This window comes from Ornithodoros turicata, chromosome 9 (assembly GCF_037126465.1).
Source record: "Ornithodoros turicata isolate Travis chromosome 9, ASM3712646v1, whole genome shotgun sequence".
Lineage (NCBI taxonomy): Eukaryota > Metazoa > Arthropoda > Arachnida > Ixodida > Argasidae > Ornithodoros > Ornithodoros turicata.
Window position 1 is genome coordinate 9,056,197 of NC_088209.1, and position 23,719 is coordinate 9,079,915.

Below are 23,719 nucleotides of genomic sequence, written 5' to 3' on the forward strand. Positions count from 1 at the left end.
CTATTTTCTGATGAGTTTGATATTTTTTCTTCTGATTTTCTGAAAGATAGATTACTCTGTTGTTTTGATTAGGAATATCTTCTTTGTAGTGGTATAGATTTTATTTCCTCATGTGTTCGTGTCGTTCGTGTTCCGTGGTCTTCCATACATCTATTGGCAGCCGTCTTCAACAAATCAGGGCAGATATCATCAGATCTGGTTGTTGGCTAGGAGCGTGCTATGTGGTGAAGTTCATTTTTAACATATCTATTTTCTGATGAGTTTGATTTTTTTCTTTCTGATTTTCTGAAAGATAGATTACTCTGTTGTTTTGATTAAGAATAACTTCTTTGTAATGGTATAGATTTTATTTCCTCTTGTGTTCGTGTCGTTCTTGTCGTTCGTGTTCCGTGGTCTTCCATACACCTATTGGCAGCCGTCTTCAACAAATCAGGGTAGATATCATAGATATCATCAGATCTGGTTGTTGGCTAGGAGCGTGCTATGTGGTGAAGTTCATTTTTAACATATCTATTTTCTGATGAGTTTGATTTTTTTCTTTCTGATTTTCTGAAAGATAGATTACTCTGTTGTTTTGATTAAGAATAACTTCTTTGTAATGGTATAGATTTTATTTCCTCTTGTGTTCGTGTCGTTCTTGTCGTTCGTGTTCCGTGGTCTTCCATACACCTATTGGCAGCCGTCTTCAACAAATCAGGGTAGATATCATAGATATCATCAGATCTGGTTGTTGGCTAGGAGCGTGCTATGTGGTGAAGTTCATTTTTAACATATCTATTTTCTGATGAGTTTGATTTTTTTCTTTCTGATTTTCTGAAAGATAGATTACTCTGTTGTTTTGATTAGGAATATCTTCTTTGTAGTGGTATAGATTTTATTTCCTCATGTGTTCGTGTCGTTCGTGTTCCGTGGTCTTCCATACATCTATTGGCAGCCGTCTTCAACAAATCAGGGCAGATATCATCAGATCTGGTTGTTGGCTAGGAGCGTGCTATGTGGTGAAGTTCATTTTTAACATATCTATTTTCTGATGAGTTTGATTTTTTTCTTTCTGATTTTCTGAAAGATAGATTACTCTGTTGTTTTGATTAAGAATAACTTCTTTGTAATGGTATAGATTTTATTTCCTCTTGTGTTCGTGTCGTTCTTGTCGTTCGTGTTCCGTGGTCTTCCATACACCTATTTGCAGCCGTCTTCAACAAATCAGGGTAGATATCATAGATATCATCAGATCTGGTTGTTGGCTAGGAGCGTGCTATGTGGTGAAGTTCATTTTTAACATATCTATTTTCTGATGAGTTTGATTTTTTTCTTTCTGATTTTCTGAAAGATAGATTACTCTGTTGTTTTGATTAAGAATAACTTCTTTGTAATGGTATAGATTTTATTTCCTCTTGTGTTCGTGTCGTTCTTGTCGTTCGTGTTCCGTGGTCTTCCATACACCTATTGGCAGCCGTCTTCAACAAATCAGGGTAGATATCATAGATATCATCAGATCTGGTTGTTGGCTAGGAGCGTGCTATGTGGTGAAGTTCATTTTTAACATATCTATTTTCTGATGAGTTTGATATTTTTTCTTCTGATTTTCTGAAAGATAGATTACTCTGTTGTTTTGATTAGGAATATCTTCTTTGTAGTGGTATAGATTTTATTTCCTCATGTGTTCGTGTCGTTCGTGTTCCGTGGTCTTCCATACATCTATTGGCAGCCGTCTTCAACAAATCAGGGCAGATATCATCAGATCTGGTTGTTGGCTAGGAGCGTGCTATGTGGTGAAGTTCATTTTTAACATATCTATTTTCTGATGAGTTTGATATTTTTTCTTCTTATTTTCTGAAAGATAGATTACTCTGTTGTTTTGATTAGGAATATCTTCTTTGTAGTGGTATAGATTTTATTTCCTCATGTGTTCGTGTCGTTCGTGTTCCGTGGTCTTCCATACATCTATTGGCAGCCGTCTTCAACAAATCAGGGCAGATATCATCAGATCTGGTTGTTGGCTAGGAGCGTGCTATGTGGTGAAGCTCATTTTTAACATATCCATTTTCTGATGAGTTTGATATTTTTTCTTCTGATTTTCTGGAAGATAGATTACTCTATTGTTTTGATTAGGAATATCTTCTTTGTAGTGGTATAGATTTTATTTCCTCATGTGTTCGTGTCGTTCGTGTTCCGTGGTCTTCCATACATCTATTGGCAGCCGTCTTCAACAAATCAGGGCAGATATCATCAGATCTGGTTGTTGGCTAGGAGCGTGCTATGTGGTGAAGTTCATTTTTAACATATCTATTTTCTGATGAGTTCGATTTTTTTTCTTCTTATTTTCTGAAAGATAGATTACTATGTTGTTTTGATTAAGAATAACTTCTTTGTAATGGTATAGATTTTATTTCCTCTTGTGTTCGTGTCCCATATAGTCTTCCAGGGTCTCTGCTGTTCACAGTTAATTACATACAACTATCAGAACTTCCCGCTATTGCACTGATGATCCTTACGTATAGGAATATTAGACTTTTTATAACACAACTTATAATTTTCGTTTATAATCATATTGATTAAGAATATCTTCTTTGATTAAATGTGGTGATCGTTTCTCGTTTTGATATGGTGTAGCTATTATTTCCCTACATGATGGATGATTGGTTTTATATTAATGCTATGTGTTGATTCGAATTATTTCCTTATGTCTGCGCTATTCACTTCATAAGAAACTGATTAATTAAATTTGTGTCATGTTGGAATATTAAAGTTAGCTTCCATATTGTGCTCGAAATTACTTACATCTCTCAGGTTCTCACGTCTCAGGCTTTTATAATAAAACTTGTAATTTTGATTGTAATCGTATTGATTAAGAATATCTTCTTTGATTAAATGTGTTATCACTTTAATTCTGATTCATTGAAAACTTGTGTGATTACAGTTAATAAAAAAATATTGTGTTTGATCTGTGATACCTATTCAATGCTATTGTATCGTACCTGTAATAAGTATATTCTTTGTTATGTGTATTGTATTGTGTTTCTTCTGCTTCAGATTTTTTGGCTGGGGTTTTCTCCTTCACACGGAGTCATAACAGGTAAGGAATTATAATGAATATGAAAAAATTAAGTGTTCAAATTTTATTTCTTGTTTCAGATCATGAATCACCCCGTCAAGATGTATGTAATAAATTTGTTTAATTTTGACTTTAATATATGACTTCCATTTCAGACGATTTTGTTGGAGCTACCGATTGGTCTTGTATGTACTAACATATGACTAAGTTTAGTTATTACTAATTGCATGTATCTTTTTTAGACAACAGAGAAGAACGACCGCATCACCAGGAATGTGAGTAAAAGTTATAGGAAACGATTATGATAATAAATGACATTCTCTTCCAGACGCTTGGGGTCCACCACCTCAGTGTATGTATTATTGAAAGTAGAATATTAATCGAGATTATTGTTGCTATAATGGCGGTGTGATGATATTAAGTGTATCTTTTCCAGATTATCCCGTGTGGCCGCAATATTGTATGTATTATTGAATGCGAATATAGTGTCATATAAAGATAAGTCATCTTTCAGGTCGTTGGTGTGGGGCTCCATAAGTGATCAATTGGTAAGCAGTTTGATGAATGTTGATTTTATGTTTTCTTTCAGAATGTAAGGACTGGATATCGTTAATAAATTTGTGTATTATTCACATGTACTGTCTTGTGTTTCTTCTGTTACAGGTCGTGAAGGTTTTTCGACTGGGTTTTTCTCCTTCACCTGATCGGCATCACAATTGGCACAATTCCCAGCACCGTTGGCTTTAATAAATATATCTCAACTTGATTGGCATTAATAAATATATTTTCACTCGTACTTTTTGTGTATGACCCTTCTTTCGCATGTCTCTGCATGTTATAAGCGCGCGGACAACCCTCCGCACACGCGCCGTGCAGGGAAAAATACGCGAAGGGCTCAGGGGCAGGGGTCCAGGTTGCTAACTCTCAGTGCCGTAGTTTAACATATGTCGTATACTACTTGCAGCATTTTTTTTCCTTTCCCAGGGGGATGATGTAGTATTGTTAGCTTGCACAACCACCGCTACCCAGAGAAGTTGAAGTATGTATCTGGCAACGATGGGTAATGCTCTACATCACGTTGTCATCGCAAGGTTACCATGTCCAACAAAATGCTGTGACCAACGAGACAATGGTGATGAGAAAATCGAAATTCCTCTGTCGATTTACAAAACATTTATTTATGGGTATATTTACGCAAATCTTTACGCATATATTTATAAATTTTACACATATGTATACAAATTTTAACACATATATTTACAAATTTTTACATGTATATTTGCAAAAAGTTTTACATATGTATTTAAAAATATTTCATTCCTTCCATGATGACCTTCGCCTCCGTTTGTGGCAATAGTCGTGCGGGGAGGCCTTGGCTACTTCAAACCGCGTTCTCGCTGATAGTCGGGGTCCCTAAGCGGGCTTGCGCTGCGGTGCCTCTTCCTCTCTTGGGTCTCCTGGCTGTGGTGGTCGCAGTCTTCAATGGCAGCCACCTGCTGGGACGTCTACCCCACCACGTAGAGGAACCGTCCACCAAAGAGGCTGCATTCTGTCTCACAGCCACGAAACTCCACCTACAAAGTCTCCATGCCAGGGGCACGACCATCTCTATAATACACACACTCGTACCTAGCTTAATTAATACCTTAGTCGCCACTGACTTAGTTTCACCAACCGGCAGCCACACATTTGTGGCGCCAATAGCCAAACCTCCAAATAGGGGGCTCTACACGAAAACTCGCCCCCCCCGCTGAACCTGGGTGCGACAACACACACATACTTGTGCACACCGCAAAATGCGGATGAAAAAAAAATTGATTTGGGCGTTCACAATACGGTTACATGTAGGCTGTCATGAATGACCAATGAGGCGGTGTCACGCGATTTGAAATATTTTGAAAAGCTCATACTTTGAAAACCATTCAAGAGTGCTGCTTAGATAGACGCCACGAACTGCAAGAACTTTCGCGACAGTCACATTGGTCACCCCATATATTATTCTCTCCTCGGATTTGCACGATTTGCGTGGGTCGGTCTGTGGCAGGTAGAGGGGGCTCGAGCCCCCCCTAGCCCCCCCCCTGGCTACGCCACTGGGCGCTAAATACGGACCCCTCAGATCTGCCCTCGGCAGAAAACACATGCCATGAGGATATCGTTGCTGTCGTCATTTGCACTTGGATTTGGTTGGTTTTCACACATGGTTCACGGTGCTTGTCTTCTGTGCATTGATTGTCAGACGTGAGACGCGATGGTGCACGGCACCGTCCCACTTTGCAAGCCGCAGAAAGCAGTGTCAGACCCATATATTTCCTTCCACGGGTTCCTCTCAAACGCTGTCTTACGAAAGTCGTGGCTGGAAATATATCGTGGGGTCCTGACCTAGGTAATTGCACTGCTATTGTATTTCATATGTAGAGCCTGAAGTTTTAGGGTTTAACTCGATTCTTCCCCAAATTGAAGGTTGCCTATTTCGGGTGAAACCCGATTTTTACCCGGCAAACTGCCCTCACTGAGACGTCTGTAGCAATGCACACTATCTTCTTTGGCACAAATTCAGTTACATCACCATTTGTAGTCAGTCCCATGCACAGTCCCATTTGTCCCCAAATTTAGAATACTGGAAGTTTGTTCACCCGAATTCGCATGGATTTAGATCACACGTTTATTTACCCGATTTTTACCCCCGGAATGTAGAAAAAAATATTTCCGGAAAACTTCAGGCTCTATTCATATACAGTGTACTTTACAGATGGCAGAGTGTACCATGAATAGTTCTATCCGATAGCTGCTTACCTTTTATGCATCTCTCTCTGAAAGAACGAACGAAGATGGTCGTGAAGTGAGCCAAGTAGCCAAGGATGAGTGTCCTCCTTTCCGTGGGGAGCTTCGCCGGGGTCTGCCCGTTGTGGTCCACCACGGTCCCGAGGTGCTGGGAAATCTCGTTGGTGGCCCGGCCGGTCCCCATACGCTGCTGGAGGGCAGCGACGGGATTGGGTGCTGCCAAGAGGGGAGAGCCCTCTGCGTTGGGGAGGGCCCTGTAGGCGACCAGACGGCCGGGCGTGTTCCTGGCCTTGGCCACAATGCAGACCTAAGCGTCAAGAACTGCTGGCTGTCCGAACTTCCAGGGTACCCTCCAAAGCTCCTCCAGCACCGCTCCTCCTGCTCCTGGGGCTTCCACTGTTGCCACGGGAAATTCTCCACCTGCTTCGAGTAACCTCCATCGGCAGGCGTTGTCTCGAGGAACTCGAACTTTTACTGCACGAGACAAGAATGTGACAATCCTGAGATGGTTCCGTAATGCAGTACAAGAAGGGGAAAAGCATCTCTTTTCAATTCAATTGCTTTTGTATTGGCCACAATTCGCATCCGGATAGCTACCCAAAAAGGACAAGCGACCTTGGTGCGTGCCGAATGCTTGCACTGCTGTGAGCACGCTTGAATGTGAAGGGGTACGAGGGACATGACTAGAGATGCAAAATTTCCGGAAATTTGGATCGCTAAAAAAAAAACGTTGTCTTTCCCATAAAATTGATAGAGAATGGAAACAAACGCGGTTACTGCTGATTCGAAGCATTGCCGACCAAACCACAGCATACAATGAGCTAGAAACTTTAGTAGTGTTCACCCTCTAGGCATAAATGCAGAGCATAGCATCCCATGAGACTGCTGTCTACTCGGAGATAGGTAATTGGAACAACCCGTCCACTCCGACCAGAACTCTGACATTATGTGAACGCTATCGCGCTCGGAGCGGCCAGACAGATCTCTAAGTTGGTGGTTGTTGGTGGATTAGAGGCACCTAAAGCACTGTTCGCAGGTTGAAACGCGTCGAAGGCAAGAAAATTTACATTTTTAAATTTTATTGCCTGAAAATTTTGGGCAATTTTTCCGGAGACAAGGAGAATGAGTGCAAATCGCCACCCCCTACCACATCTCTTCTGGAGGCAGACATTGCGCACTGTGTGGGTGTTCCTATCGTGACATCTGAGAATAATCATTACAGCCTATGACTATAGAGCGCACTATTTTCACAAGTGTCCTTCGTAACTCCATACAAAGCATGGCAGTCTTGGCTCTTGCTCACTCAAGTTCACTCAGCGGGCACTCAGCGGGCACCCAGTTCTCGGAGCGCTCACGGCTCGCTTGCTCACTGCCTGCTCAATCACGCTCAGTTCATTAGCTGAATTGAGCGCGAGTGAGTTTTGCTAAGGTCTCATGATGCGCACATTTTCTAAGTAATATTTTATTATTACTGTCATAAAGCCCCGAAAATAACAGTAGCAATCCATTATTAAAGGGGCACTAAAATGCAAAAACAACTCGCTTTCAAATGAAAGTCTGTGTTTCAATTAGTTTAATGCAAGAAAAATTACTTTGCACAGCGCTACCGTTTAGAAGAAAACCACAATGAAAACTGAGCCGGCAACGAATGCGATCTCCAGGGGGCAGTGATTGGCAACATCCAATGAGACAGCAGGAGAAGCGTGCGCATACCTATCGTGGTCGTGTGGTTTTGGAACGGGTCCGGTCCTAGTGTTCCGTATATGTGCGGCGTGATGTGCACCACTGCATTTTTCAATACCGGTTCACTGAATTGTAGCTCACAACAGTTCTCGCAAATGTTCCACTGATAACATTTATCTTCACATCCTTCGGACAGAGACGCCTGTCCGCTTTGCAGTGTGCGCTATGTTTTTCACTGGGACTGCTTCGTGGCGTGGCACGCATGTGCAGGCGCAGCGTGCACTAGAACTGCTGATGCACAAGCTGAAATGACGATGATGATGACTGGTGTTTTTATGGCGCATCAGCAGCTTAGGCCACAATGCGCCAAGACAGTGTTAAATAAAGTACAAAGTGGTTAAAACAAAAATTGTTAGATTAAAACCGAAAACATTGTGAAAGGTAAAACCAAACTGAATGATACAATAAAAGATATACAAGGACTTCTAAAATTACAGGTCAGTTATAAAACCAATATGAGTGAAAAAGCTTAAAACTCTACTAAAGGGAAAAAGGGGTTCATCGGCCAGCAGTAGTGCGGGGTGAAGAGGCAGAGTATATCGGTAAAATTCATAAACGTTACGACGCCGGTGGGATTCGCGTGAAGCACATGTGATGAGGATGTGCAGCACGGAGAGGCACACCTCACAATGACTACATTGAGGTGGCTCTTCTGCACGAAGTAAGAAACTGTGCGTAAGATGTGTATGTCCAATCCTGAGGCGCGATAGAATGACTTCATGCATGCGATTCTTAGAATTTTGCATAACATTACCTATACTACTTTTCACTAGTCAAAGCTCGTTATCTACGCGCACATTCCAAAACAGTTGCCACTTCTGATTGGATGTCCTCCTCAAGGCTGATATCAGGTCCTGGGTAGGAACATCAAACAGTGCTATATCACCAGAAAGTGAAGAAGCAAGAAATAGTTCGGCATAATTTCAATTGTAGCTTCGCAACAGAATCACAGTTTTGAATTGTGATAATGAAAATTAACATAGCGTGTAGCGTAATTTGAAATGAACTTGTTTTTGCATTTTAGTGCCCCTTTAATAAAATTGAGTTATGTCTGCTGTTCTCAGAAACCAGTCCCCCTCCAGACTTCCTCTGTCCCATTCCTCTTAGAACTACATCTGTAAGGTGATATGGTTCTATAAACTATATGTTTACTTTTATTTGCCACCCATTCTTGTACGTATGACCATGTTGCATTCCCTTTCTCGCTTGTCCACTATATTTCTCAATGTTTACATGTTTCGCGTCTGACGAAGCAGAGACCCCGCACTTAAGCTTGTGACTTTTTTTTCTTCTTTTTTTTTTGGTGCTCCACATTTTGTATCCTCATTCTCAAAAAGACTAGAGCGACAGGCAATGCAGGCCAATTACCAGGCAAACATGTGGAATGTCAACACTGATTATGAATAGGGCCTGACTTTTTAAGGTTATACCCGATATTTGTCCCCAGATTCAAATCAGCAAAAACAGGGTTTAACCCGATATTTCCCCGAAAACTGCTGGACCAGGGAGATCCAAAGTCATCACAACTAACACAGAACTTTGGAAACTGTTGTAAATGCATAAATATGCTGATACAAACTGTCAAAACAGAGACCTTAGTGCCTCTTACATGCATGAGCTCTATGTCTACTGTTGTGTATTATGCCGATTAAACCGAAGACTTATGCCTGATTCTATCCGATTCAATAAGAATTGGTCTGAATCAGGTTCAGGTCAACCCGAATACACCAGACTTATTGAAGCAAAATATAACCAGATATTTACTTCCCCGATGTTGCTGAAAAATAAAACCCGAAAGAATCAGGGCCTAATTACGAAGTGTCAAAAACGGCCACATCTGGGTAATCATCAGGCTTCCTTCCAACGGCCCTACGGGTACTTCCATAAAAGTCTCGATGAAGAGTGTGCAACGTATTGGATAAAAGGGAAGACAAAATTTATAGAAGCTTTCTGCATGAGACACACAAGCACGCACAAGGACAGAAATGGGTGATTTCATCACAATTCAGGCAAGGTTGGCAGAAATATCGTGAGCAGATTTGTTCTGAAAAAATATAGGCGTTGCGATGACAGTTTTTCTCGAAGTTGCCAATTTCAATGACAATTAGATCTATAGAGGGAAATCACATCCCAGTTTTCAAAGCCGAGTGTGCAACCTAAATTGCCAAACACGCAATAGTAAGCTTACCTATGCCAAGCCTCCGTTACATTGTTGGCTCTCGGCCTCCTGACACGATGTTGCCCAATATCCACGTGCCCTCAAAGTAGACAATAAATTCCTCAATGGCTGGAAGTTATGGAGCCCCTGCCTTCAGCCTAAGAGTGCCTGTCCTGGCTTGTTCCACTGGCAGGAATGCAAGGCTCACAGCCTTTTTTAGCAGAAGACATCGCATTCCTGTCCTCATGGTATACAGCCTGAACAGGCCCAGTCCTTGTACTCGGTACCGCACAGCCTGGCCAAAATGAGTGTGGCATCCTCACTGCTCAGCCATTTTTAATCTGGCTCCCAATACCTGCATAGTACAGCCTCAAAATTACCACACACGTCACCTAGTGTGGAAGCTCTTTGTTCCACTCCCCCTCCCAGTAGTGGATCCCGCTCCATACCGGGCAATCCACAGTAAATAACGCTACAGTGATGCTAATAACCAAACTGCCAAACTGTAATTCGGAGGGTTTAACCCGATTCTTCCCCGAATTTGCACCCCGAATTGAAGGTTGCCACTTTAGGATGAAACCAGATTTTTACCCGGCAAATAGCCCTCACTGGAACGTCTGTGGGAATGCACACTAACTTGTATGGCACAAAACACATTTACATCACCACTTGTACCGAACTAGTTCAGTTAGTTTGAGTAACTGAGCCCGATTTCTCCCTGAATTTAGTGTACTGGAAGTTTTCCCCACCTGAATTTGCATGGATTTAGAGCGCATGTTTATTTACCCGATTTTAGATCTACCCGAATTTAGAAAAAAATATTTCCCGAAAACTTCAGGCCCTAAATATTATCAAGCCTTAGCTTGGCTTTGCCTAACCTGCAACGTTGCCATTTCCTCTCCGGCAGGCATACACAGTAATAATTGAGCTTTCCGTGCAGCAATTGCTGTTTCAAAGAAAGTCACTCGCGACTACACATGGAGATGATTCTCGGTGGCGCAGAAGCACACACGCAGATAACAAAAGTGGGACGATTTCGAGACACACCGTTGCCTGTGGCAAAAATTTCACGTCAGCGCGTGCTCATGTTTGGTAAGAGTGCTTTCCTCTACAGTCTGGAAAAATATAGGATCAGGTAAGAACAGACAGCGAGTTGGAAATGCTTCATGCAAATTTTCTCAAATTTCTAGCTAAACAAAGCCACGTGCAATCAATGTATATGTGCTTGTGGTTGGAAGAAAATAATGTGCATCACATTTGCAAAAACAATGCTTCATTCTGTGTAACCAAACGAGCAAATTTTACAGTGAGCACTGCACAGAACACGGACTCGCTGTCCTTGACTGTCGCTCAGTGCCTCCGTCCTGAAAGATTTACTGTAGATCCACTATAGACAGGTTCTACTGCTGTTTTGCAGTGTAAGGCCACGAATTCCATATAAAGGTGAAATCCTCACTATAAAAAATTAGCTCGCCCCGCTGCACTCTGTCTATGGCTCCCTACACCGATGGGCATAGTGAGTATGCACCTTTACATTGCATACTTACGTGCTGGCCATGCCCAATAATTTCTGGTGCAGGGCACGTGGCGCGTCTTCTGCCCTGTCTCCTGACCTGCAACCTGTCACAGAACTCCACTTAAGTCTTCTGAAGAATTCAGAAAAAAAACGACGGGGGCCACACAACACAACAAGCTCTATTCTCGACTGAGCTTTAATGGCACAAAGTTTATGGCAATTTTTTGCTGTAAATTCTTTAGTACAGTCGACCCCCATTTATCCGGACTTCATTTATCCGGATCCCGCGGTATCCAGACAAAAGGCACAGGAACGGATTTTCCTCCATGTATTTTGTTCTCGTTTATCCGGACTTCAGCTTCCGGACTCGGACAAGAATTCCAGGGAACGAAAGTCGAAAATTCTTGTAATCCAGCTTCAGTTATCCGGACTACGGTGAGTAAGAGGAGACACTGACCCCGCTTCGTCACTCGTTTTGCTGTGTTGGGGTTGTTCCCGTTACACGTCAGGGACCTACATTCCTCCGTAGGGGAGACAACTGTGGACGATGACCCCCTTTCCTCTTTGTGTGCGTTGGGTCACGTTGACCAGTCCAGTCATTTGGAAATACATATCTCGAGCAACTGTCCGGTTCTAGAGGGGAAAACTCCAACCCGAGGGCCTGCTGCTTACGGCCCGTTGGCGGATGAAGACATTCCCCTAGCTGAGCTGCGATCCCTGATGCAGAGGCTCACTGCGACTGCCGTACATGATGCTGCGATTTCTGACTATGTTGACGTTGATAAGGATGATGACGCGTGTGCAGCTATGACTGATGACAGTGTGATTGCTGCTGTTGCCTCCGATGATGTGCAGCAAGACGGTGCCGATGACATCAGTGAGAAACAAGGCTCCGACATTGACACTTTGCGTCCGCACTGACATTCTTCGAGCAGCGCAACAGCGTGGCTCAACTCCATGCAATTAGCAAAAGTTTGCAGGAATCGAGTGCCTACACCTATGTAACAGCTGTCATTGACGAGATTTCTGTGTTTTAATTAAACCTTGCTCTGTAGGACGTTTCTATTCGGTCGTTTCATTTATCCGGATGCCCCAGTATCCGGACGATTTCGCCGGGAACGGCACCGTCCGGATAAACGGGGGTCGACTGTAGTCATGTACCAACCACAACCTACAAGGTTATAACGACCATGTCATAAGCATAGACTGAGAAGTTACCCGTCAAAAAGAACTTATTACGATTTAAGTTACCACGTGAAAATGTAACTAAGTTAATAACGAAGTTCTTCAGCCTGAAATTTAACTCGTAGTTATGGAGTTACTTAAAAAAAGAATGAGTTACTTCGGACACAGAATAGAACTACACAGGTGCAGCACGCATGAGCAGTTGAGTTAGACCTTGAGTTGAGTTGTTGAGTTGAGTTGAGTTGACCACGCTTAGATCATTTTCGTTTATGTTCAACAATTCGAATGTTTTGCATCTTACTCTCTGTGGGTGCACAATGATTCAGCTTCATTTCAATGGGAGCAGTTCTTACTTCCCTGTAGAGAACACTGTCAATGATCAAGTATCACGTTTTATGGCATAAAATGCCACGAAAGAACTGGAGAGAAAGCAAGAAAATAAGTGGACATGAGTGAAAAGTGAATTAAAAGTAACTTGGAACTTTGCTTAAGTTACTTTGGGAAAGTTACCTGAAAAGAAACGAATTCCTCTGAAAGTTACCACGACCCAAAAGTAGAGAGTTAAGTTACAAGTTACCAAAAAAAGGCACTTAGTTGCAGTACTGAGTTACTGTTACGATTGAGAGAATGGGTAGCCCGACGTTGCACGAAGTTGTCGTGCCCACATTGTCAACATGGGAAGCGAGAAATACCCCCCCCCTCCCCCGGGGCGCTATCGGATAGATAGGAGACTCATGTCTTCTTCGAGGCATGGGCAAGAAAGAAAAGAAGAAAGTGCACGGCCTCCATTTATTTTTATACGTCGTGTGAGCGTCATACAGCGGTGCATGTAAGTAACACCATCAAGAATATAACAGTTACCTCTGGTCATAGGCACCCCTTCTGAGCGCCACATTTGGAAGCTTGTGGTGGCGCTACTCGTTGGCCCAGTTATTGCTTCCTCAATTTCTGCAATACTTTGTAGTTCAGCTTACCTTAGTGGGTATTTTTGTACAAACGGTGGACGTCTCACGAGAGATGCTTCCTTCTCCTCCGGCTCCTCTTAGGGGTAGTCGGTTATGACATGGTCGGTATAATCTAGTAGGTCGTGGTACCAACTAGCACAATGGTCCACACTTCCCCATTTTAAATCGCTGTTCGTACGCCTTGTGGATCATTGTGTTTCGGTGAAAGCAACTACTGGATTACGCGTTGCTCGTCCTGCACATGGTCATACTTTAATTTTTTTCCTTCATGCTTCCCTGCACATTTCCAGTTTCGTTTGAGTGCGTTTCAGGCAGCCCTTTATATTAAAGTAACAAAAGTCATTTTTAACACCCTGTTTTCCCCCCATAAAGCTGTTAAGTAGGTCAGTAAGATGCACCATGAGAAGTAATTCGCACCACAGAATCATAATTATTGCAGAAATTGAATTTAAAATATGTCACAAAAAGCGACTGCGTGCAACGGCAGGGAATAGCACCAGCCTGTGATCTGCCTGGTACCTCGTGCTGACGCTACAGGGGCCAGCTCCCTGATTGGTCCAGCGAATTGGTCCGCTGTCGTCTGCTACTCGGCTGTTCGGGGTTCTGAAAAAGCATTTATCCCGATTCGGTCATTATTCGGCCGCTCCTTGTGTCCCCAATTCTCCAGGGGAACTGACAAAGCTAGGTTACGGCGACAAAGGGACAGGGTGCTGACCCCTACTGATTAGCGAAACAGAACGCGCTGCCCCTGTAACATCACCGGTGACGTGCCGTCATACCTTCTCCTCCTCGTTATACCAGGGGTAGCGAGTTGAGGGTGAACGCACGGAGCTATGTTTATGTGGTTTCTTTTCTGAGAAACAAATTGCACGCATGAAAACCTTTCGCGCTATTCGCTAAAATGACACACACACTCTCATCAGACGTCTTAATCTGAATTTGTTTTGGATGGCCCGCTGCACTCCTTTAAAGAAAATTTGCGATTACTTTTCATAACAATGCCCATAACAATAAATGCAACAGGAGAGGTTGCACATTAAAAGCTCATAACTTTTTCTTTAACAAATTCAAGCTTCAGTGGAACGCAACCACTGTGGTGAACAGCTTTCGATCATTCACATCCTCATCACGTGTCCAGTGTACCAACATCTTCGTCAACATCATTTTGCTCCCTTTTATAGAACCTTTTTGCCCCTCCACCCAATGCTTCTGCTGGGAGATGACAGCTTTGTTCCTTTTGAGAACGTGTCTAGCTTTTTAAAGATTCTGGGTTTTTAAAAGATCTGTGATTTTAAATACTAATGTAACAGTTACTCAAATTTTAGTCCTGCTCATGTACTTTTTAACTAAGTAGTCTTCAGTGGTATTTGGCGCACTATGGCCTTTGTAGCTGATGCGCCAATAAAACCTGAATCAAATCAAATCAAATCAAGCTTCAGTACAGGAGTATCTCAGCATTCTACTGGTGATGACCATTCTGATTCTGTATCCGCACATTAAATCTTATTAGCGCAACACTTGAGCATCTGTTAGAATGTAAATTTATTTTCAGCCACCGTCCTCATTTGACACGTAATTCGAAGTATGGGATGATGGAGGGGGACGTCCAGTTTATTCTTGTTATACTGGCAAGGTGTCTGTTTTGCACCCATCCTGGAAGTGAATGTGGCAGAACAGGTTGTAATCGCCCTCATCACTGTGTGTATCAGTCTTGCATAGATGGCAAAATACTGTACATTGAGATATCATTGTGCTCCGACAACTACTCACTATGACTTATATTTATGTTTCAAGTCATTAAAATTAAATTAAATTCGACTCAACAAGCTTGCAGCGTATTTGTTACTCGATAATGTTGCACAGTGGTGCAGCCAGAAAATTATTTCGGGAGGGGTTCTATGGGAGCTTTACATAAGGGAGGAGGCTTGGGGGAGTTGATCCCCCCTCCTTGGTTGAACACCACTGATGTGTCGATGTCACTCTAAAAACGTGTGTCAGATGCATTGAGAGAAGTGCAATTTCCCAGTTTGGTACATGGTTTATTCACACGGCATGATGATGATGATGATGATAGTGGGGGCTATACCCTTTGAATCGAGCGGATAGCGCATTTGACAACGCGCTACCTAGCCAAAAAAAAAGTACAGATCACCTAATGTTAGTAAAAGAATACGGCTAATAAAAAGTACCGTTCGCACTTCACATCACCGTTGGTCCACCATGCGTCTCACAGAAGTGCTCACTCACACCTCACCCAGTACAGCTCACATCCATACAATAGTACCTAAAGGAGTTTAGGGGTTTCTGACGGGGTGCGTCCTCCTCCTTTCCACTACATTTCCAAACGTTTTCTTGTTTGGTCTACATATTTCTGTTCAACGAAGCCCAGTGCCTCCACCAGCAAGTTTATTTCTGCTTTCGGGGACAATTTTGCGCATCTCAAGACAATGTGCTCCACCGTCTCCGAGCTCTCCCCACAGGTGGCGCATCTCTCGTCTGTTGTGTCCATCGGCAGTGGTTTCTGCTGTCGCCTTATCCTTGCCCACCATTGCTCTGTTCGCAGAACTCCCGCCCGTGCCTCAAATAGAAGGGCGCTTCCCATTGAATTATCGTACAATAGCTTCTCTGTTTTTATCTCTGCTTTACCTTCTGCATAAGTCCGGAGTGCTGGTTTTGACTGGACAACTTTTAACCAATTGTCTGTTTCCCACCGTTGGACTTGGTTTCTGATTTCGCGTCTTCCTATTCGAGTTTCGTCGGTTAGTGTCTTTTCGGTGATGCCTATGTCCCTCATAAGCTGGCATGTCTTTTTCCTCCAGTTTAAGTGTCCGTGTAGATCATTCTTCTGTATACTTTATGTGGTATTGAGTCTTCTGGCATTGTTCTTATCCTATCTTCATAGGTGATTTTTGCTTTAGCTTATTGGGCTCCCAAATTCGACCAACCGACATCCCATTGTATGGCTGTAATCGGAGCTGACCTATGTACGTTTCGGGCTGCCCGTCCTGCTTCTTTCTGTTTCCTGACTGGGAAGCGTATAGTCGCTGACGATATGGGCAACACCGCGTTCCCATATGTGAGTCCCAGCACAGCCACAGTCTTCCATAGCTCCCATAGTACCTCAAACCGGTTAAAGGACCAGAGGGCCTTCGCCCGAAGCATTCCCAGGCACATAGTGGCTTTCCGCCGCAGTTCATTTTCGTGTTCTTTCAAGTATCCTACTTCATCTGTTATTATGATCCCCAGGTACTTCAACTTATGTGATTTCTCCACAGGATTTCCTTGCATTGTACATTTCATTTCCTTCGTCTGTTTGGTTGTTGCTCCAGCTCATTACGCTGCTTTTAGTGTCACTAAATTTCAGTCCCATTTGTTCCCTGCTTTGCGAACAGATGTTCATGAGATCTTGGAGCTCCTGCCTGCTGTTTGCCAGTAGTATGATGTTGTCTGCATAAATTATTCCTGGTACCGTTTGCATTATCTTTTGTCCTATATTCATGTATGAGTATCAAAACCTAATTGTGTCTGCTCCAACTTCTTCTCCAGTTGTGATATATAAAGCATAAAGAGGAGTGGTGAGAGTGGGCATCCCTGTCTTAATCCTTTGTTGGACTTAATCTCTTCTGTTCTGATCCCCTCAAAATTTCCTATTATCTTGTTATCAGCATAGATGTCTTGTAGAAGCTCCACCACGTCTCTCCCTATGATCCACGGGAGAAACCACAGAGAGCACCACTGTTGCCAGCAGATTTGCCGCCATAACGTAGGTCCTTGATTGAGGTCCTTGAGATCAGTGCCGGTCCTTGTCCTTTTTATCCTCTTTCCTCGTCCTACCCAGCACTGGGAGTTTTTAATTGTTTTTAATCCAACGTAGCTCCGCAGGTTGACTGTCACTCACACCACATTCACTGTATATTTGGTGCTTCAAAGTTACTGTACCGTATGAATATTATTTGTACCATAAAGTAATTTCCATGTACTATAATGCAAGAGCCCAAGAGTAGGGAACACAAAGGGACAGGCTCGTAATTTCCATGCTTTCAACCTTAATAGTCCTTTCAGTAGCACATGGCAGTGAACGAAAACAGGAACCAAACTTGGAGGGACCTACATCATGATGGCTATTTTCCCTTTTGCTAGTGCCCTCTGGAGGAGAGACGTCAGGGTCCCTATTCTCGTCAAAATAATCAACCTCTTGCCTGTCATTGGTCGTAAAGTGAGGAAGCCACGAAGAACAGAAATGAATGTCACGCACCCTCAATCGATAGTCGAGCCAGGCCTCCACAGCCTTCATGGGTCTAAAAAAAAAAGTTATCACGTCATAACCACATAGTATTATCACTGCGTGAGGCATCATCGCTAGTTCCAACTGGCTGAAGGAGATTGCGCGCACCGCGGTTGGTTGGCAAAGTTCCGAAATACAGTAGCATTCTTTCATGGGCTGCCGATCTGGCAGGCAGTTATGAGCACAACCTACTAGATTACAACGACCATGTCATAATCGGCAACCCCCTATGAGGAGCCAGTCCGCACCATTCGCTACGGGCGCTGCTCATTGGCCCGCGAGATCTCCAACATGATTGGACAATGGAAATTTGAACGCGCAGAAGTAGAGGTACGACTACTGTAGCAGACGACAGCAACAGCTCACATGGAAATGTGTAGAGTGATGATTATAATGGACTTGAGAAAGAAGCATATCTTGTGGGACATCTACCACTTGTACAAAAATACTAAGGAAAGCTGAAGTACAAAGTATTACAGAAATTGAGGAAGCAATATCCGGGCCAATGAGTAGTTGCCACCGCTAGCTTCCAAATGCAGCGCTGGGCAGGGGTGCCTATGACATGGTCGCTATAACCTAGTATGTCGTGGTTACAGGAAGGGAAGAATGGCAGGTGACAGCGTCTCAACGACGTCAGTTCACAGCACAGTTGAAAGAGAAGTGTGTTCACGGATTTGTTCGTGCGTGAAAGTGACCCTGCATATTTTGCGATATTTCCCGACGCAAGTATCCTACGAACAATCTCTCCAGTTCAGAACTGGAATGCAGTGGTGAGCTGATGCCTGAGGAACACTTTCGAGCACCGTCGAGTTTTCAAATGCAGCGACAACGGAGACAGGATTCAGTGTCGGTGTGACATTTCCCATTTCGTCGTAACCTTTGATGCATTGCAAGAAACGAAAGAGGATGCTCACCACAAAATCGCATGCATTCACGTGATGTCGCTCACTTCTAGGAGCAGATTGTATGTGTCTTTTGCAAGTCCTAACTTTCGTTTGATAGCAGTCTTTCAACGAACGCAACGTTTTGGGCTCTGCACCCATGGTAAATATTTGTGAGAGACTTTTCAGTCAGTACAATGCACCAAATAAATGCGTTTTCTTCAAAATTTGTCTTGGTTGTTTTGAAATACAGAATAACCAGCATCAGGCATGAAAACCAGTAGAAGTCGATGACAGCCAGGACCGGCCAAAAGGCGAGCCAAACTGCGACACTCCTGATTGGTCGATTGGTAGGTATCACCGTGCATTTTCATTGGTTGCGTGCCCAGTGTTGTCTGAATTATCTCAAGCTATGGGCTCTAATGGGAGCTGTGTGGGCCTGGTCGAGCTCTTGATCCATCCTACAATTTTTGTGATAAAGTAGATAAAGCATGATGAGTGCAGGATCAAGTGCTCAACCATTGCTTGAGGGCGCGTGGAATTCATCTCAGTCCTTCACGCCTTCTTCACATAACAACCAAGGACAGGCGAGACGCAAAGTAATCGAGGTTGATTACTTTGACGAGAATGAGGCCCCAGTGAATAAGCTCCATAGATGCAGGGAGGGTGTCTACTTTTTGCTTCTGGGGACACAAGTGGGAAATTTGCACATACACGTACCCTACACGCCAACCCTGTGTAGATGCCATTTTCTCTAGATATGTTGCTGATGAGGAGCCTACGTTTTCATTGCTACTTTGCAGCAAAATGAAATGGTGCATTGCTCCCACCCATCACGTGACCTGAATTCCACTTCCGTGGGTTGTATCCCATTAGCATGCTATTCTGCAACGAGTGCATAGGATTGACACATTCACTGAAAGCTTGTCCAAGCTTGACAACGTGTCATTCAGCGATAAGCCACGTCGGTAATTTAGGCTCAGGCTAGGTGAAATCAAGATTGGTTTACTCGATAAGAAAACATCTGCTTCACGACTCTCCAAACGCGAGAAATTTCAAGAAAATTATGTTTGCTTGGGTGAGGATGCACGATCTGCGCACGCTCAAACTACCCAGTATCCCGGGTTTTCAAACTCCTTGCTTTCCACGATCCACTTTCGGGAAACACACGCTTCGGTTCTTTAGAACGGCGGTCATGTACGCTTCTACGAGCTATCTTCTGTGAAGCAACATCTTCCACGCTGTAAACAAGTATGACATGAGTGGCAAAACTCAGTGCAAAGAAATTAATTGTTTTAGAGGGGTTCACGTGTGATTTTTTCTATTCCAAACACAGGCAACGTTCACATAGGACGCCTAGGGAACAGTCATTCTACTCACTGGTATTGTGTTAGACAGTGAATATAGCTGTAACTAATGCAACTACAGCCTTAGTGAGATTACATGCATTTTGTCAAAACATTGCTTTCTCCAAAGCAAAGTCGAATGTGCCGTACCTTTTCTCCAACTGCAGCAAACCAAACTCGCGCAAAGCCTCACCGTGGCTCATAACGGATTAAAGGTCGACTCGACTGTTCTGTGACTGGCTGGGATTGGATTGGATTGAATAGGGCAATCTGTCAACGTGGCCAACCTGCCGACTAGAATTCAAGAAATTTTTGCATTCTCCTACTGTGTATCCTACAGTGATATATGCCAAACCTCACCGTCTTGTGAACAGCCTTTTCGCATCAGAAGGGGAATTTTGCAACGAAGTTAACCTGCGAACGCAAGGTGGAACAGGTATTAAACTCGTTGTCTATTTTGAGTTAACTGCCATAGCAGACGACAAACTTTGCAGACGGCTTCTTTTCATTCACAGTGCTCTGTAATTTTGTGCTCCCGCTGGAACTGCTACCTCGAAGTACGACTGCTGCTCGACATTTGTAAGCCTACTATATTCTAGCACAGGCGTAGTTCCGCAGCCAACCTGGCCTAACCGAGACCATCCGGATTTACACTCAACCTTCAGTTCCAGAATAATCATTGAAAACACACAAAGAAACACAACACAATGAAAAGTAAATTCAATACCTTTTCTGAGGAAGAGGTAAGAATAGAAAGTGCGTGCGGAGAGCAATCAGTTCTGTCTACACCTTCTGCGTGCATGTTCTTTTGATGACCAGACACATGACAGAAACACCTCTTTTCTGATTGAATATAAGTGGGAGAATCTGCGGGGGATTCATCCCTGTAAACCAAAAACGTTTAATGGACATCCATAGTCTAAGCTACGTTCAATAGCCGTTCCTATCGGGTTAGCACACGACAATGGGCCAGATTGCAAATATACTTCATATTTTATTTCAACACGTGTGTCGACAAGTGATAAATCAGTTCCTACTGTGATTCAGCTCTGTTCGATGGCTCTGCTCCGAGCGAACAAACATGAACGCGGATGTGCGGTAGCTGTAGCAGATAAACGTTCGCGTGGTCCGTCATGTCAACGTCATGCAAGGAAATCGGGCCTGAGCCTGGCCGACGGTTGTAGAGATTATCACAGGATTCCCATCACGGGGGGGGGGGGGGGGGGGGTCAGGGATTTTATTTGTTTCTCTCTCCTTTGCGACACCGCCCACGAAATTTCTGAGATTATTACTATTATCATTTTATTTTTTTTCTCACAGTTAAGTCTAATGAGAGCTGTAAAAAAAAAAAACACAGCCGCCGACGCAGCTTGGCGCGCTCACAGCCCCCAAGACAATTTTCAAATGGTAGCAGTACAGCATCACAGGATCAAGCAAAACCTACATTCGAGATTGTACAATACAGCTAGGCTACGACCGCGCGTACATCCTCCCCCACCCCCCACATGGCATAGAAGCCCAGTACCCCTACCTCCCGAGGTTTAATTTCTGGGGAAATTACTGGAGGTACTAATATCCCGTAGGGTGGGGGCTGGGTGTGATGCCCCACAGCTCTCACTTTTTCTTTTTTTTTCGTTAAAGCCACGCTATTTGTGCGAATGTCGCACCGCATTTGGCGCAGCATAACAGGAGTGGCAAGGGTCCTTTTTGAGAATTCGATAGCGCAATTTGGTAGCACATCTCCGAGTGAATATGTTGGTTCGTAACCACGTCCACTTCCTGGTTCCTTTCAAATACAGGCGTATTGGCAGCACGCTTTGACAGGTATTCATCTCTTTCAGCCATGGATGCTGAATTGTGCTGCAACATTAAGAAATGCCGCAAGAAACTACTATCTGTGGCATGGGTGAGTTGGTGACTTTCTTCGCTGCAGTGAGTATAAATAGTGGTATAGTGATGTGTTCTTCCAGGTGACCTCATGCTCTCGTATCCTTTTAATTCCCTCTTAAAGTGCCACTCCGGACACGGAAAAGAGCTTTGTTTCACTTAGTCCCTGAAAAGAAGGTGCCTCGAGGATTCTATATGCGAAATTTCGATCCTGTTTACGAACGCTGTGCATTTCTGTCAATTTTCGACGATCTGTTGAGCCTCCACAAGTTTCGATGACGCGGGTAGCGGGTGACGTAACCATAAGCCCACAAATTGCGATGATGTCATGCTCTGGAGAGGGCACTCGTCTCCTAGCAACGACGCCGGCGTTTGGGGAGGGTCAGTGGTGGAGAAGTCACGTGACACTGATCGAAAGAGGGGGAAATGGGACAGATGTTTTCTTCTCCCTCCTTTGTTTTTTAATCGAAAGTCGGAGCGGTCGGATGATATGTCACGTGGGGCTCTGCTGATGGAGTGCAAAAAGTGAGCCCACCGGAAGACGCGAGGGGCAACAACGTTGTCAGATGAGACCCGGGCTCTCCTTCAGAGCCTATAACATGACGTCAGAGTTCTGAAAAATAAAAATTAATTTTCTCTAGCTTTCGCGTCACGTAGAGCCAAAATATTTGGCAGGAATGTAAAGTGAGACAAGAAGATTTTAGTGGTAGGATTCTGAAGGCACGAGATTTAGGGATACTGCCCGGGATAGGGCTGAAGGGATACAGCCCGTGTGTTACGTTTTCGCCAGTCTCGTCCCCTGGACGGTGAACACAAAGTACATTTACACACGCAACACTTCTACATTGGGAGCTAGAACGTAATAGAGTAAAAGGCTAATAATTTAACCTTAGGAGAAGTTCTGGACAGCTCCCTTTGCAGATATGCCAACTCAGGCAGCCGAACTTGTTACTTCGATGTGTCTTGATCATTTTAAATCTCAAGTGAGAGTCACACCAAATCTTTAAATTCCATCACTTGACCGACAGTTTGATCTGTAATAGAATAAGAGAATAGACCTCACCTTGTTTGTAAATAAATGACGTCATAGTGTTCGACAGCGCCACTAATTTGGTAGAGCTGAACTACACTCAAAGCTATAGGGGCGAACAAGGTCGCGCCCGAAAGCCTATAGACCGTTTACAGCAGAGTTATCTGGGCGCCGCCATCTTAGCGCACGTGACCTTGCGCGCCATTGCTTGCCTTCTCTTTCGGCTGCCTGTTGGCACGACGTACGTAGTACGACGGTTTAACCCAGATACGCTTTCTCCGATTTTAAATTTTTTGCAATGAATTCCGGATGGAAGGATGACACGAGGCTTTGGCCGAAGCTTCAACGGTCAGGTGAGTGCATTTGCTTGATTAGGAGTGATATTTCTGTCCTCGTGCGACCCAGATGATCGGCCCCACTTAGAGTCACTAAATAAGCTAGCTTATTTAGTGACTCTAGCCCCACTATGCTCGAGTTACTACAAACAGCTTCGCCCCACACGATAAAATCTCTGTCACAGTTTGTACACTGAATCACGGAACAAGTCTTCCCTCTGCTTTTCCAGATTTTGCACAGAACTGTAGCACAGCGGCAAAAAAGGTTGGAAACACTCACATAGGCAAAGGCACACAGGCACCAGAAGGCAAGCAATGGCGTGGCTACTGTGGCGCCATCTATTAGCGCCCGAAGCAACTGGCTGCTGTAAACGGTCTATATCTTGAGGGGATTACGATGGTCTCTGAAAGGGACGCGACCTTCGGCATTCGTGGAACCCAGCCCTCCCTTTCGGAGTTTCGGTTTCATTTCATTCGGTCATTGTCAAGTGCTTGTCATTATGGCGTAAAGGCGCAGTGTCTGGCCCCATACAAGGACACGACCGCGATCCT

General features: G+C 43.9%; 1 long non-coding RNA gene across 2 annotated transcripts; it reads right to left on the bottom strand.

The window, feature by feature from the left end:
- Positions 1 to 4,213: 4,213 nt before the first annotated feature.
- LOC135369279 (uncharacterized) lies at positions 4,214 to 20,146 on the bottom strand. 2 transcript variants are annotated; one of them, XR_010415045.1, is made up of 5 exons: positions 20,066 to 20,107; positions 11,285 to 11,357; positions 9,768 to 10,092; positions 5,849 to 6,310; positions 4,214 to 4,638 (listed from the first exon to the last, which is right to left on the bottom strand). It is a non-coding gene; the product is annotated as an uncharacterized LOC135369279 (long non-coding RNA). The 2 variants fall into 2 exon arrangements; XR_010415044.1 differs by lacking the exons at positions 9,768 to 10,092; positions 11,285 to 11,357 and having other exon boundaries at positions 20,066 to 20,146.
- Between the last annotated feature and the right edge of the window lie 3,573 nt (positions 20,147 to 23,719).